The sequence below is a fragment of the Paramormyrops kingsleyae genome, chromosome 11, assembly GCF_048594095.1.
Source record: "Paramormyrops kingsleyae isolate MSU_618 chromosome 11, PKINGS_0.4, whole genome shotgun sequence".
Taxonomy (NCBI): domain Eukaryota; kingdom Metazoa; phylum Chordata; class Actinopteri; order Osteoglossiformes; family Mormyridae; genus Paramormyrops; species Paramormyrops kingsleyae.
In genome coordinates, this window is record NC_132807.1 from 4,031,337 (window position 1) to 4,040,942 (window position 9,606).

At 44.8% G+C, this 9,606-nt stretch overlaps 1 protein-coding gene across 3 annotated transcripts in view; it reads right to left on the minus strand.

Moving 5' to 3' along the window:
- LOC111845035 (repulsive guidance molecule A-like) overlaps nucleotides 1-9,606 on the minus strand; it is a 38,542-nt gene extending 28,936 nt beyond the window's left edge. For 2 of the 3 annotated variants that reach the window (XM_023814088.2, XM_072717856.1), the window contains exon 1: nucleotides 9,359-9,605. The gene's annotated coding sequence lies outside the window, so the exon portion shown is untranslated. Of the gene's footprint in view, nucleotides 1-9,358 lie in introns of all 3 variants that reach the window. The other variant, XM_072717855.1, reaches the window with a different exon arrangement.

Consider the following 9,606-nt stretch of genomic DNA (forward strand, 5'->3'; position numbering starts at 1 on the left):
AAAACGCCAGATACCCGATTCCCATAGCCATGCTCATTTGCTTGTCTACCTAAGCTGCTGTCTCTATGGCAACCGCAGCCAGCCCAGGACTGAGCATCCTCCTGTAGAGGAGCACGCGGAGCAAGGGAGCAGAGAAATGAGTTCATTAGTGTGCAGAATCACAGCTGGATCGAGGGATATGTGGGTGAGACTCTCCATCCTTTAATTACAGCTGGATTTATGGCTCCTACTCTGGGTCAGGAGGGTAAAAACAGGGTTTCCCCCCCAGATGCCAATGTAGCTGACATCACTAGATCAGTATGTAAACTGCGTTATGAAACACATACTTTATTAACTGTTAATGTCTGAGAGGAAGTCACACTGTCTGATTTAATGGAGTTGAGTGGGAAGGGTTAGGGTTAATGTTGGGGTTACGGTCAACTTGTAGGACAGTCAGTGACAGAAACACACAGGCCCATTCCATCCAGGTATATACAGCACTCTCTGCGAATGAAATACAGTAATTAACAGAAAAACAAGTCAGGTTCCAATTATCTTACTGACGGCATCTGTTTAAACTGTGGGCACTCTCAGATAGTACTTTATTAATACTAATTAATGAGCCGCTCAGTCATTTGTAGGCTGAGTGTGTTCTAATGTTGATTTATACATTTTTAAATTGATCTCTGTTCAGAATACATGCAAATTATCAACATGCTAACAAGCGGAGTGCACTGTTAGTAATACACATGGTAAAAATTCACAAGACAAATATTGGATTATATAGGGAATACTAATAATTTTCTCCATATCACAGAATAGATCCCAGTTCTCTTAATGTAGACAGATAGACAGACAGACAGACAGACTTTATTGACCCCGGGAGAAATTTGATATGCCCAGAATGCAGCAGGCAAGATGTTTGTTAGTTATAAGCTGATAATTCCGGGCTCAGTTCTCTCATGGGGGAGACCATAGGAAATGTTGTTCAAAGCAGATGTATCAAAAATGATTTAATTAGCACTGTGCTGAGTCCCCCCCCCGGCACGTCAAGGGCGCCAAACTGATTGCATGTGGATTGCCACCGGTCCAAAGAAAATAAACTGCATTGCCTTGAACAGCTGATGTGGTGGATGGTGTGGTGGTGCAGTGATCAGCATTGCTGCCTCACCCTCCTAGGACCAGCGTTCCAATCTCTGCTCTGTGTTTTGATTGGGTTCATAATGTCCCCCACAATGTAATAAAAAAAATTGACATTGTGGGGACCATTTTTGGGTCACCACAAAGATCTGTGGATGCGATCAAAAAACTAAAAATGCAATAAGTCTCGTATTTTTTTTTTGGTTACTTATGGTTAAGGTTAGGGATGGGTAGGGGTTAAGGTCATCATGTTGTGCTTAGAGTTTTCCCTATAGAAATGAATGGAGAGTCCCCACAAACATATAATTACAAATCTGTGTGTGTGTGTGTGTATGTGAGTGGAGTTTGGGAGTTCTTGTCATGGGGATACCTCTGGGTACTCTGGTTTCCCCACCACAGTTCAAAAACATGCTGAGGTTAACTAGAGTTACCAAATGGCCTGTAGGTGTGAGTGTGTGAGTGTAGGCGTGAGTGTGTGAGTGTAGGTGTGAGTGTGTGAGTATAGGTGTGAGTGTAGGTGTAGGTGTGAGTGTAGGTGTAGGTGTGAGTGTGTCAGTATAGGTGTGAGTATAGGTGTGAGTGTGTGAGTGTAGGTGTGAGTGTGTCAGTATAGGTGCGAGTGTGGTGTGAGTGTAGGTGTGAGTGTAGGTGTGAGTGTGTGAGTGTAGGTGTGAGTGTGTGAGTATAGGTGTGAGTGTGTCAGTATAGGTGCGAGTGCGTGAGTATAGGTGTGAGTGTGTGAGTGTAGGTGTGAGTGTGTGAGTGTAGGTGCGAGTGTGTGAGTATAGGTGTGAGTGTAGGTGCAAGTGTGTGAGTGTAGGTGTGAGTGTGTGAGTGTAGGTGTGAGTGTGTGAGTATAGGTGTGAGTGTGTGAATATAGGTGTGAGTGTAGGTGTGAGTGTATGAGTGTAGGTGTGAGTGTAGGTGCGAGTGTGTGAGTGTAGGTGTGAGTGTGTTAGTGTAGGTGTGAGTGTGTGAGTGTAGGTGTGAGTGTATGAGTGTAGGTGTGAGTGTATGAGTGTAGGTGTGAGTGTAGGTGTGAGTGTGTGAGTGTAGGTGTGAGTGTGTGAGTATAGGTGTGAGTGTGTCAGTATAGGTGCGAGTGCGTGAGTATAGGTGTGAGTGTGTGAGTGTAGGTGTGAGTGTGTGAGTGTAGGTGCGAGTGTGTGAGTATAGGTGTGAGTGTAGGTGCAAGTGTGTGAGTGTAGGTGTGAGTGTGTGAGTGTAGGTGTGAGTGTGTGAGTATAGGTGTGAGTGTGTGAATATAGGTGTGAGTGTAGGTGTGAGTGTATGAGTGTAGGTGTGAGTGTAGGTGCGAGTGTGTGAGTGTAGGTGTGAGTGTGTTAGTGTAGGTGTGAGTGTGTGAGTGTAGGTGTGAGTGTATGAGTGTAGGTGTGAGTGTAGGTGTAGGTGTGAGTGTGTCAGTATAGGTGAGTGTAGGTGTGAGTGTGTGAGTGTAGGTGTGAGTGTGTGAGTATAGGTGTGAGTGTGTCAGTATAGGTGCGAGTGCGTGAGTATAGGTGTGAGTGTGTGAGTGTAGGTGCGAGTGCGTGAGTATAGGTGTGAGTGTGTGAGTGTAGGTGTGAGTGTAGGTGTGAGTGTGTGAGTGTAGGTGTGAGTGTATGAGTGTAGGTGTGAGTGTGTGAGTGTAGGTGCGAGTGTGTGAGTGTAGGTGTGAGTGTGTTAGTGTAGTTGTGAGTGTGTGAGTGTAGGTGTGAGTGTGTGAGTGTAGGTGTGTGAGTATAGGTGTGAGTGTAGGTGTAGGTGTGAGTGTGTCAGTATAGGTGTGAGTATAGGTGTGAGTGTGTGAGTGTAGGTGTGAGTGTGTCAGTATAGGTGCGAGTGTGGTGTGAGTGTAGGTGTGAGTGTAGGTGTGAGTGTGTGAGTATAGGTGTGAGTGTGTCAGTATAGGTGCGAGTGTGTGAGTGTAGGTGTGAGTGTGTGAGTGTAGGTGCGAGTGTGTGAGTATAGGTGTGAGTGTGTGAGTGTAGGTGTGAGTGTGTGAGTGTAGGTGTGAGTGTGTGAGTGTAGGTGCGAGTGTGTGAGTATAGGTGTGAGTGTAGGTGCGAGTGTGTGAGTGTAGGTGTGAGTGTGTGAGTGTAGGTGCGAGTGTGTGAGTATAGGTGTGAGTGTAGGTGCGAGTGTGTGAGTGTAGGTGTGAGTGTGTTAGTGTAGTTGTGAGTGTGTGAGTGTGAGTGTAGGTGTAGGTGTGAGTGTAGGTGTGAGTGTGTCAGTATAGGTGTGAGTATAGGTGTGAGTGTGTGAGTGTAGGTGTGAGTGTGTCAGTATAGGTGCGAGTGTGGTGTGAGTGTAGGTGTGAGTGTAGGTGTGAGTGTGTGAGTATAGGTGTGAGTGTGTCAGTATAGGTGCGAGTGTGTGAGTGTAGGTGTGAGTGTGTGAGTGTAGGTGCGAGTGTGTGAGTATAGGTGTGAGTGTGTGAGTGTAGGTGTGAGTGTGTGAGTGTAGGTGTGAGTGTGTGAGTGTAGGTGCGAGTGTGTGAGTATAGGTGTGAGTGTAGGTGCGAGTGTGTGAGTGTAGGTGTGAGTGTATGAGTGTAGGTGTGAGTGTAGGTGTGAGTGTGTGAGTGTAGGTGCGAGTGTGTGAGTATAGGTGTGAGTGTAGGTGCGAGTGTGTGAGTGTAGGTGTGAGTGTGTTAGTGTAGTTGTGAGTGTGTGAGTGTGTGAGTATAGGTGTGAGTGTAGGTCTAGGTGTGAGTGTAGGTGTAGGTGTGAGTGTGTCAGTATAGGTGTGAGTATAGGTGTGAGTGTGTGAGTGTAGGTGTGAGTGTGTCAGTATAGGTGCGAGTGTGGTGTGAGTGTAGGTGTGAGTGTGTGAGTATAGGTGTGAGTGTGTGAGTATAGGTGCGAGTGTGTGAGTGTAGGTGTGAGTGTGTGAGTGTAGGTGCGAGTGTGTGAGTGTAGGTGTGAGTGTGTGAGTGTAGGTGTGAGTGTGTGATTGTAGGTGCGAGTGTAGGTGCGAGTGTATGAGTGTAGGTGTGAGTGTGTGAGTGTAGGTGTGAGTGTATGAGTGTAGGTGTGAGTGTGTGAGTGTAGGTGCGAGTGTTTGAGTGTAGGTGTGAGTGTATGAGTGTAGGTGTGAGTGTGTGAGTGTAGGTGCGAGTGTAGGTGCGAGTGTGTGAGTGTAGGTGCGAGTGTGTGAGTGTAGGTGTGAGTGTGTGAGTGTAGGTGTGAGTGTGTGATTGTAGGTGCGAGTGTAGGTGCGAGTGTATGAGTGTAGGTGTGAGTGTGTGAGTGTAGGTGTGAGTGTATGAGTGTAGGTGTGAGTGTAGGTGTGAGTGTGTGAGTGTAGGTGCGAGTGTGTGAGTGTAGGTGTGAGTGTGTGATTGTAGGTGCGAGTGTGCCCTGCGATGAGTCGGCACCCCATCCTGGGCTCCTCCCTGCCTTGTGCCCATAGCTGCTGGGATAGGCTACAGACCCTGAATAGGACAGTACAGAACACGGATGGGGTTTATGTAGCTTTTAACCATGTAGAATGTTTAAAAAGATCCCCACATACAGGGCAATACATACAATATTCATACAGGTTTAATTTTTAACACAATTACAAGCAAGTTTCTGTGGCTGGACCTTCATTAGCTCAGTGTCTCCAGCTTGTCCAACAGAATCGGCTTCAGCCGGCCACATTTTTAAATACCATGTCCACGGTACAAATTGCATTTTCATCAAAATGTCCACCAGAATTCCCCACGATATTGAATGAAATCACCACATAGGGACTACAGGTGTTTTTCAGCAGGCCGGCAGGGTTCCTTCAGGGTCAGAGCCAGCCTATGTGCACAACATGCATTCAATGGCATTTAAATAGCTGCATGCCAGAAGCCCAGAACATTACCATAATTAAAAGACAATGCTGAGGAAGGATAAAGATTTTTAGCCAGTAGCAGAGTGCGCATTTCTGAATATGAAGCCTGCAGTTAATGAAACGGGATGATTGTAGTGAGCAGTGACCCCATGCCTGCCTGGTCAGGTACTGCTGTCTTCTGCTAACTCTCCAAATGGCAGATCATGGAATAACACAGCTTGAGAGAAAATGATTCCCTGTGGGATTCTGGGAAGAATCCAGCCCACAGAGGAGTAATGCAGAGACGGAGCAGAATACAAACTCTAAGCCTCCTATTACCTTCCAGCCTTTTCCTCGACAGACCCACTGGTGCACGTCACTTATCATATGCTGTGACAAGGATGGATGTTTATTTACTTATATTCAGGTAAATTTCTTGGCTGTGGAGATAAGAACGCTCTCTTAAATGGAAATTGAGCTTATCACCGTCTGTCTGGACGCTGCAGTTTTTCAAATACCACTAGAAATGGGTAAAGCGAGTAAATGAAATTATGGAATGGAAAGAGAAGCTGGCCTCGATCCCCCAGATGACACACGGAACGTACCAGAGTTTGGGTGCGGCGGGCTGCTGCTGCTTAACCCCCTCCCCGCTCCTTGCTCTAGGTGGACACGCTGCACAGCAGGGGTCTCTCAATGAGATCATTCCCTAAATGGAATTTTCTCTGTCTCAGAGCACCGACTCATGTATGCAGCACTTGCCTAACATGTGAGGGACATGGACCCCATCCTGCCCCCTCTGCTCCCAATCAGACGAATCCAACCCCCCCCCCCCCCCCCCCCCAAATGGATCAGTTTCTTCTCCTTCCTTCAAACCATTGGCAGCTTTAAGTCCACAGCACACAGCTGCATCAGTTTTTTCTAAATCCAAATGCCTCACTGAAGTGAAATGGAGGTAAAATTGCTAGAGAGAGAATAGGCTGATCTCACTGCGATTCACTTCATCTTAGATGCAGAGATTACCAAACATTACTCATAATTGCTGGAGCAAATTGAAACTGATTTTGTAACGCAATTGAAATCCATCCTCCTCATGTAATTGCTCTGAATGGTAATTGCAATCAATTGACATACATTACCTAAACTACTGTGTGCAAAATGCTCTAATGAAGGTCTTGAGGCATTGTGCAGCAACGCTCATATCAAATTTAATCTCGAATATCATGACTCAATATCGTTTGTAGATTAAAAGCAACAACGTATGATAAAAAAAGGAATAAACAGGATGTGTCCCACTGTTTATTTAGAATGACAAGGTTTAATATACCTTAATAAACACTGTCTATAAAATCCATTTTCCTCAGGATAATAAACCTCACAGATCAGAGTTTCTCAACCCAGGAGAATAATGCTGCAGGTGTGTCCAGTGAACAGGGGCAGTTCTGGGGGGGGCAGGGAGGCCAGTGCCCCTGGGACAACATCCATGGACCCCCAGTGGTCTCTGTAAATACGTATACTGCTTGGGTCTGAAATAAACGTATTATTATTATTACTATTACTATTATTATTTACATTTATATATGTGGGCTAAAATTTTGCGCTTTGGGAACAGGCGAAACACAAACGTAAGCACATTTTCCTGCCGGACTCGTAGTGTGGGTACGCCGGGCGCTCGACTCGCTTCAGCTGATGAAAGGCAAACTTAACAGCACTGCAAAAATAACATCGGTTTTCAAAAATGTCTTTTGCTTCTTAATGCTGCTAATCTAGTGCAAGTAATACTTGGAGGTCAAATGCATCTGCCCTCCCCCAACAGAATGACGGGGCTCAGTCTGTGCCCCCCAGACGAAATGGTCTAGAACCTCCACTGCCATTGAGGGCAAAAGACAGAGCAACCTCCTCTCAGCTGTGACGTATGTTTACGGCCCCTGTCTTTGTGCTTGAGATTAAACAGAATAAGTTACTGTAGCTCATTCACAGCTGGCTGTCTTGGTGCGAGAGATGCAACGAGCAAAAACACAAAGACACATTCAGCTGATTTCTAGCAGACTTTTTTTTTAGGTTTGTTCCAGGACGTGCACCTAACAACAGCCAGATGATGTTTCTGAGATAGAGAAGTACGACAAGCGCAAATATGTTGTATATATAAACGTGCATTGTTAAAAAACAAAGAGTATCATCTTGGCGGAAACAAAGCGTCTCGCTTGGTTGGATGCTGCATGTCGACATCGGCAGTGTAACCGGTCTGTTCTGGTGTGTGTGCAGGATGTTTTCTAGACCTGACTGAAGTGCTGATGGGTAGCATCTGAAATATTAATAAGGAAGCATTTTTTGATTTCCTCAATAAACTGAAAATAACATGGCCCAAAAAAAACTCTAGAAGATTTGGACTAGGAAGATCACTCACGGGGACTGATGACAGGTTTGTAGGTCAACAGTTCTAGGAGGGACTTTGTTAAGACACGGAGCAGTTTCATCATCATCAGGTCCTGCCGTATATTTGTGTTTGAGCTTGTATTTCATTCTGCATAAAAGTGTAGTGAACTGCTTGACTAAACCTGCATTTGGAGTAATCCTGCAGTACAACCACTGGGGGCAGAGTGGTTAAGGAAGCATCAGATTCCTTTATATCAAATCAGTTCTACATCACACAGAGCCCTTGTGTAAGAACACTTGTGCAAAAATAATAGTAGAACTCTCTATGAATGGCATGTCTATAAGATTCTATGAACACATTTATAACATTATAATACATCCATAACGCATTATATTCAAGGCTATAAATATTTATAAAAGGGCATAACCCACCATAGCCATGTTTATTATGCATAATGAATGCTCTGTGAAGCTCTCATCTATGATGCTGTAAACTATAGATAATATCATAATGCAGTACACAGCATCCTTAATTATTATACTGACCATTATAATGCATTATGAAGGTATCTATAGTGCATTATAGATGAGAACTTCATTGGAGCTTATGAAGTATTATAATCAACAGTATAATGCCTTATGACTGTCAACAGAAGATGCTGTAATGCTTTTATTAATTCTTATACTGACCATTATTATACATCACTCTATAATGCATTACAGATGACAGCTTTAAGTTAAGTATTACCAAAATTTTTCGTTATACTTTTGACCTTCGTGCCTAATGAACATGGCATTAAGGCAAAGGCATGGATCTCACTTCCAGCCAATCCCAGCTAACAGCCTCTGCTGCATCATGGTTTAGTGGAACGAAATTGGACAAGACTAGCATTTATTAGACAGGCAGGTCGATCTATTGTCAAAGAGGATCAGCACAATGGTTTATTTTAAACTTCTAAGTGGGTCACGACCCTAAAAGGTGGGGGAATGAACTCTGATGTCTAGTTTATGAGTTTTCTCCTATTCTGTCAGTCAAAGCTCAGAACCAAGCCTTAGTGTTTGTCTCCTTTATCCTCACTAAACCACCACACACAGGGAAAATGTGAGGTTCAGCTTGCAATATGCCATCTGCTTCCAGTTGTGACACCAATAACAAGCATATAAGGAGCTCGGACTTCACCTGCATGAAATCCATCGAGCAGAATAAAACCCAAACTGTCTCAGAGCACGAATTATATTTTAAAAAGCCACTAGAGAAACATACAAGTCTGGGTAGAATTAAGCCTCTATATTTCAATCCCAGAATTACAGGCGTTAGCTGTCTCAAGTGTCTGTTCAGGATGCGGCCACACTAATCCCATCCTGAAAACATGCCCTGCACCCCATGGTAACCGAGAGGTTATGGAAGATGGAGGGATGTACGGACAAATAAAATCAGTTGAGAATTAGCTGTCATCTTCTACAGTGAGCAGCACCGAACCCGCAACCCCGCAGCACTTAGAAAGCACCGCGGCGGCACACCGGCCGATCGATGGCCTCTTCGCGATAATAAATTCAAGCTCCAGTGTACAATGCTTAAAATCAGCCTTAAGCAACATTTCACAATTTAGTAGCTAAGCTTTCATGGAAATTCATCAGCTCAGTGAGACGGATAAATTCATAGGCAAAGCTGCATTATACACAGATACGAGACCGTAACTGTTTTTATGACCTTTTATATACCGCAACCTACTCAAACATCAGATAATGACGGCTAATTAAACATGACATTGAATTCATTCTGGAGATTCCTGTTGTCATGAGGAAACGCTGGCGCTTTAAGGTTGCTTTTGGAAGGGGCTCATGAAACGCACGGCTTACTGTGTCCTGCGGACCGTGTAATTACCCCCCTGGATCACAAAGCAGATAAGCACTGCAGCAAGTTCTGAAGTCAATTTCCCTGCACCTGTCGAACTTCTTCGGAAAAATGCGACAGACGCTACGAGTATAAGATCTTCCTCGGGACACACGGATGTAAGTGCGTTTTGGGGCAGTTAGAACCCTCCCATAGGAGAATCGATCTTACCTTACCGGTCCTCCAAAATGTCACGCGCGTCAGAGCCGCCGCGAGGATCGATCAATCACGACATCGCGAGCCCTCCCACCAGACCGCATAGGTTTCTTCTTTTATTAAAGCAATTATTCAGACTTAAACTAAGTTGAAAATGCTAAGGGGGCTCGAAATTTAACCCTAAAGCAGGAAGACCGGAAAAGCTCACACTACCAACACAATCCCTACTCTGGGTCTCCAAATGGTAACTGCATTGAGCCATG